This window comes from Cherax quadricarinatus, chromosome 59 (assembly GCF_038502225.1).
Source record: "Cherax quadricarinatus isolate ZL_2023a chromosome 59, ASM3850222v1, whole genome shotgun sequence".
Taxonomy (NCBI): domain Eukaryota; kingdom Metazoa; phylum Arthropoda; class Malacostraca; order Decapoda; family Parastacidae; genus Cherax; species Cherax quadricarinatus.
The window spans coordinates 7,918,955-7,926,611 of NC_091350.1; positions in this window are offsets into that span (position 1 = coordinate 7,918,955).

Below are 7,657 nucleotides of genomic sequence, written 5' to 3' on the forward strand. Positions count from 1 at the left end.
TGTTAAAATGGAAAGATTGGAAGAGCTTGCTAGATGCATCAGGTGTCTAGGAAGTCATAATGTAAGGGATTGCCGTGCTAACTTGCACTATTGTTATCAGTGTAACAAGGGAAGACACCACATAGCTATGTGTAAGGGCAGATCTAATCGTAATGATGGTAACAATAGTACTGATAGTGATAATAACCCAGACACAACAGTAGCCCACGTAAAGATTGCAGCTAACGTCGGTAATGATGGCCTAGCTGAGGTAGCTTTGCCTGTGTTGGATGTGGTGATTAATGATAAACGGCGTAAATCCAAAACTGTAACAGCATTACTGGATCAGGGATCACAACGTACCTTCATCAAACGTAACTGCCTTAATGGGATGAAGGTACAAATGGGAGATCCTGCTATACTCAAGCTATCTGGCTTTCTCTCGAATAAGAAGGCCCAGTCATACGACACTGTTTATGTAACTGTCCGGCTGGGCAATGAGAGAAAACGTATTAATGCCGTAATTGTGGATAGACTCCCAGAGAAAATCTCTACAATAGGGCTTGGTAACGCTACTGAAAGGCTTTCGAGCAAGGTAGATTTGGCACCTTCCGGTATAAATAATGATTCGGTGGGGCCAATAGATATTTTGATAGGTAGTGACCATTATGCCACCTTTGTAAAGGGTATGACAAAGAAGTGCGGAGTCACCCTTCTAAGGACCGCCGGAGGTCACGTGATGTATGGCAGGCTTCCTCGTACCGAAAATGAATGACTGGAGGAATCCATAAATACAGTTACGGTGTGTCTTACTCATGAAGTATCACCCCAGTATAAATATACTTCAATAGAGGATGAAGTTGAACCTGTGTATAAATTATGGGAATTGGACAGCATAGGGATCAATGTAAATGAAGAAAGTCCAGATGATTCCTTTACTCAAGAACAATACCAGAAGGATGTTAAATTTGAATCTGGACAATACTGGGTGAGACTTCCGTGGAAGCTGAACCATCCAGACCTACCAACTAATTACCGGATGGCGTATGGACAATTAAAGGCTCAGCTCCACGAACTGAGCAAGACACCAGAACTGTTGACTGCTTACGATGATATAATTAATGAGCAGTTAAATAATAAATTCATAGAGGAGGTACCTCCCGAGCAAACCCAGATTTATGGTCACTATTTGCCACACCACGGAGTGAAGAAAGATTCTAAGACCACTCCTCTGAGGATTGTGTTTAATTGTAGTGCCAGGAGTAATAAAAGTGTACCTAGTTTGAATGACTGTTTGATGACAGGTCCGTCGTTGACGGAAAAACTGGGAGACATACTATTAAACTTCAGGGTTAAGAATTATGCCTTTACGGCAGACATAAGTAAAGCTTTCCTGAGAGTGGGTCTGCAGGAGGCTGACCGGGATTGCACTAGGTTCTTATGGCCCGAGAATCCTAGTGACCCACTTAGTCCCCTGAAGACTTTTCGCTTCAGGAGTGTATTGTTTGGTGCTACCTCCAGTCCGTTCCTACTCCAGGCAACGATAAATGCACACCTTAAGCGTACGGGTGGTCCACTGAGTGGAGTAATGGGTAAACAATTTTATGTGGACAATTTCCTGGGGGTGACGTCTACTGAAGAGGAACTAATGAGCATATATGCAGGGGCTAATGAAATAATGCAAGGTGCAAATATGCCCCTGAGGGAATGGAACAGTAATTCGTCCAGCTTAAGAGCTCAAATAAATAAAGACAACCCTGGAGTTGAAGTGTCCAAATATAGTAATGTGCTGGGACTGACTTGGGACACAGAGGGAGACTTGTTATCGTTAAAGTCTAATGACTACAGCATGCCCAATAAATTAACCAAGAGAGTCTTGCTTGCAGAAGTTTCAAAATGCTTCGATCCACTAGGCTTAGTGTCCCCACTTACCATAAGAGGAAAATTGTTGATACAAGAAGCATGGAAGCTTAAGTGTGCTTGGGATGAAACCCTACCTGAGGAATTTGTTGAAAGGTGGGAAGAACTAATAGGGGAATATGTAAAATTACCAATGTTGAAGTTCCCCCGTAATGTGGCCAGTCAAGAGGGAGAAAATGTACTCCACATTTTTTGCGATGCTTCGAAATTAGCATATGGAGCAGTCGCTTACCTTCAATGTAATAGTGCCATTTCTCTTGTTATGTCTAAGGCTAAGGTGGCTCCAATCAAATCACGCACCTTACCTCAGTTGGAATTAACGGCCATTTATGTAGGTGTCAAATTAGCCAATTATATAAGAAATAAATTGCGAGAGATAAATATCAGCGACACCGTAATTTGGTCTGATAACGAGGTATCCTTACAATGGATTCGTAATGGTAACAGTAAGATTGTGTATGTACAAAACAGAGTCGCTGAAATCCATCAAATGCAGGAGAAACATAACAGTTTGGGTCAGCATATGTTAACCTTTAATCACATTCCTGGTGACGAGAACCCAGCTGATTTCTTGTCTCGAGGCTTGACTTATGGAAAATTTGTGAGTGCTTTATCGTGGTTTAAAGGGCCAAGTTGGCTGGTGGACAAAATTAACTGGCCGGTGCAAAAGGCACATATTGCTCCTGTCGAAATTACGGTGAGCACCGCTCCGGTCAGTAGTCCCTCCTTAGCCATTGATATGAACAGGTATTCTTCCTTACCTAAGCTGATTAGTGTGACCAGGTTAGTGTTTAAATTTATAAGTAAGATGAATATCTCACATAATTTTCCCCATCCCCTGAAATACTGGCTACAGAGGGTACAAGAAGAAACCTACAGGGATGAGATTAAATTCATGATGGACGGAAAAATTGTGAAAGGCTCAATAATAGAAAAGCTGGGGCTGTATTTAGAGGATGATGTAATTAGGTGCAGAGGCAGGTTACAGAATGCTGAATTGGGGGAATATGCTAAGCACCCTATCTTGCTGCCCAAAACTCATCACCTGACAACCTTGATTGTCTTTAATGCCCATAATAACGTGATGCACGGTGGGGTACAGGATACCTTAAACTGTATTCGGGAAACCTTCTGGATTCCACAAGGACGGCAAAGTGTAAAGGGGGTTATTAAGTCGTGTGTAATATGTCGCCGGGTGGATGCCAGAACCTACATGTACCCAGGTCCTCCACCATTGCCCAAGGAACGCGTGCAGTTGGTAAAACCATTTGATGTGACCGGAGTGGACTATAGTGGGCCAATCATTTTGACAGGTACTTCAGATGGTGTCCCCTTGAAGGTGTATGTATGTCTATTTACTTGTACAGCTACTAGGGCTGTTCATCTAGAAGTGGCTCAGGACTTGTCTGCAGAACAGTTCATACAGCTGTTCCGGAAATTTGCAGCTAGACGATCCTGTCCAAGATTGATGATCTCAGATAATGCCACCAATTTTGTAGCGGGTGCTCAACACTTGATGAAATTAAATAAGAGTGATGATGTACAGTCTTTGTTGACCCAGCGAGGGTGTGTCTGGAAATTTATTACTCCCAGAGCCCCCTGGCAGGGAGGACTGTACGAAAGAATGATAGGTACAGTGAAAAGATGTCTTCGTAAGGTGCTACACAGGAAGAGAATTGATTTGGAGGAGTTCCGGGCAGTGTTGGTGGAGGCAGAAAATCGAGTGAACAATCGCCCTCTGTCATACATGAGCGACACTCCTGACGCGGAGATACTGACTCCCTCTCACCTAATATGTGGACAAAGGTTAGAAGCTGCGCCTATCTATAGAGATAATCCCGAGGGAAGTGATGAGGATTATAATAACGTGACTGTGTTGAGTGACAAGTTCAAAATGTTAAATAAGGTAATTATTCATTGGTCTGATGTGTGGCGTAAAGAATATCTTCTTACACTACGTGAACACTTTTATGGTGCGCCAGAGGCAGTAAACCGACAGAACATTCAACCAGGTGACATTGTGTTAATTGATACTGAACAACATCGAACACTGTGGCCTCTGGGCAAGGTAGTTACATTATACCCAGATGCACAAGGTGTTGTCAGAAACGTCAAAGTGTTGTGTCGTGGTCAAGAAAGTTTACGTACCATTAATAAATTAATTCCCTTGGAATTAAATGGTGTTCAATCCAGTGCAGATGGAAACCTAAGGGACAGTGACACGAGTGATATTGAAGACACTGACCGGGTAATGCAAGAAGAAACCGTAGTAAGACCCACTAGGAAAACAGCAGTGCAATCTAGAGAGGGCTGGAACCGTCTCCTGGAGGAAGACGCAATTTAAGTCGTCTAACAACGACTTCCGCCCGGCCGCAGTGTGGAAAATTTTTAATTTTCCGAAACTATAGCGCCTAATAGGTGTTTTATGTGCCGATAGGAGTCAAAATGTATTTGAAAATGGAGTAGAACCAAGAGTTCCCTTGGCGCATGCGCGGATGTGCGGGGGAGGCGGGGGCGCGTATTGTTTTTGAATGGTGGTGAGGAAGCTGAGAAAACATGGAACCACGAAATTGACGTTCACGGTGGCCTAAGGATTAATATAGGCCTCATTTCATAATAAGAAGTGTCGTAATTGTTCCTGGTGGAGAGTGAGGGAACGGGATTTACGGGACCACAGTAATAGAGTGGTAAAAGTGTGATAAGAGAAGGAGCGGGTGACTGACGCGTCACAATAGACTGTGTCCTGGGGAAAATTACCCTTGGATTAATCATCACTCATCGGTCTCAGATCTTAATGGAGTGACCTCTAGTTTGTATAATAGTTATGAGACGTTAAATCGTCTTGTGAATTGTAATGTAATTAATGATAATAACGCTAAGTTAAGCGAATATGTGAAGTGAAATAAGTCGTTTGCTCCGAGTGAACACGCTAGACCTCGTTGTTAACGAGACGAGGAAAGGGAAACTCCTTGAGTCACGATGTCTAAAGCAGGACAAACCAGCGGATACCTCGTCCTGCGGGAATGAGAATCGTGTCGGTGTAGCAGGACATCGAAAATGAGATGGTGAATCAAGAAATGAGGAATATCCATCACCCACAGTTAAGTAACCCTTCTAGTTATAGCAACCTTAGACTGGCCAGTAGTGGTATGTTATGATTAGATAGGTTACGAGTGATCCAGCTACATCAAGTGACCACCAGAGAACATCTGGTAAGTATTGGGATTATGTACAAATGTTTTCCTTGACGGATGTATCCATGTGTGTCCTACCCCCCCCCTTCATTCAGTTAAACTAATATAATCTATACAGTCCACAATTAATTAGTAGCCCCGTACTTGTGGGTGCTATCCAATCCATACTGGTCTCGGATAGATATGGATAAGATTGTGAGGCCGAAGGAATCACTTGCCGCGACCAGGGGTGATTAAGTTTTCTCACATGTCTACCCGGGGTGACTACGGTAAACATACAGTTAAGCACCCTAGGAAATTTTCCACAATGACTATAAACTAGTATTTTTCTACTTTTTTTCAGAAAATATAGAATATGTTCCGTGAATTTTGCATAAATAAATACTCATTATAATATTCTTTAACACTGTTGTCAAGTTGTTTATATATTGCGACAAATTTACTGGAAAATTTATTGACTAAAATTATTACTACATAACCATCGCCTCTCAGTTTCATTATCTTGAAAAAAATATATATTACAATCTCTGCGCTGTCCCAGAAAGGTATCCCTGTATCTCGTAAGCCCAGCCTCCTCTACATTAATTCATGCTAAAGGAATAGTGCAGTGTGGTCATTAAAATTTTAATGCAGCAAAATATATAAATTATATGTGTTGTATGTATGTACATATAAACATTTTTGTTATTTTGTAGAGCCAATAGTGCGTAAGTGTTCATAATAAATCTAATGAGATTATTGGCTTCATAGCAAGAAGTTTAAGTAATGGAAATCTCCAATGTTATTCACGCTCGGTCGTACCTGTTCGTAAAACTGTGTATAAAGTCTGCCTCTGCCACGTCTTCGAGACCATTTCATTTCTCGACCACTCTGAGACTGGAGAGATATTTATATCCTGACATTTTTGTATCTGTTCTGTCTTTAACTTCTAGCTGTATCCCCGAGTACTTGTTTCTCTCCTCTTAAACACCCTATTCCTGTCTACCTTGTCACTTCATCTGAGTAATTTATATGTCGTTATCATGTCTCCCCTGCCTCTTTTGTCCTCCAGTGACTTTAGACTCAATTCTGTTAGCCTGTCCTCGTAGCTCATACTCCTTAGCTCTGGGACAAGCCTTGTTGCATACTTCTTAACTTTCTCCAGTTTCTTAAAATGCTTTTCAGGTGTGGGTTCCACAGTGGTGCTGCACACTCCAAGATGAGTCGAACACGTTGCATACAGGGGCCAGAATGGTTCTCGTCGAGATTCCTGAAAGTTACTCTTAGGTTTGCCTGACAAGCATTGTTCACAAAGGTTATTCGGCTGTTGTGAGCATCTGGCGATATACCAGGAACTATAATCCTGGTATATCCTGGTTTTCCTTGGATGAAATCTGTAGCTTCTGCCCTCCTAGCCTATACTCCGTGTCCAGTCTTCTTGCCCCTTCCCCAATCTTCATTACGTTACATCATCTGACCTCTCTCTTGCAGTTTGTCCACATCTACTTAGAGCTTTTCCTTGTCCTCATCTGTTTTTTATTCTCAGTTTTACATCAGCAGCATCTGATTTATATGACTGTCATTCACATAAACCAGAAACAGTACTGGTCCTAATGTATATAGTTGTATACGATTCGTGTATATGTATGTATATATATACATGTGTGTATATAAGCGTTTGCATATACACGCATATATGTATGCATAAATTTACATATAAAGTATGTGTGTTTGTACATATGCATGTTTGTACGTATGGTAGAATAAGACATTCTCGAAATAAATAAGAAAACTTTGGAGAAGGAAGAAGAAACAATGCATCTCCAAATATACCACTCTTGTATTAAGAGAGTTAAGCATCAGACATGGTTGTTTCACCGCCACATCTTACAACTGTGTTGCATTTAAGTAACTGATCATAATTATTGTAGGTTCCTTGATGCACTGGTGAAGGGCTACCTATCTAACTACCTACCTACCTACCTACCTATCTACCTATCTACCTACCTACCTACCTACCTACCTATCTACCTACCTACCTACCTACCTACCTACCTACTTAAATATTTCTAGAGGTCTAGAATTTGTATTTTCACTTTGCCAGCTTGATGCTGTGAGGAAACCTTTAAAAGGCACGTCAGTTTTCCCGTCTTGTTATAACATGTTCATTTTTTCCACTATAATCTACCTTGTCCATAATTATTATTGTATTTGCTTTGTCTATTTCATCAGGTGAAGTCCAGGATCTTTCCTTAATTCATGGTATAACTTAACAAATCTTTAAGGACAGTTGTGTTCTAGAGGTGTGAATAAAGGTCAGACCTCTACAACACTATGAACATGTTACAAGAAGACGGGAGGAGGGGAGGACCTACGTGCCTTTTAAAGCTGTCGTAGCGTCTGAAATCATGGTGAGGTGCTTCATAATATCCTCATGGCCTTATCGAAGTCTACAAAATTAGTTTAGTTCTTCTCTACAGGGAAGGAATGTTAAACCACCCACCCTTCTACGTGACTCACATCCCAAACTGATGATTTAATATGACACATCTTACTCCCCACCAAGAGTAGTAATATGCTAGTCA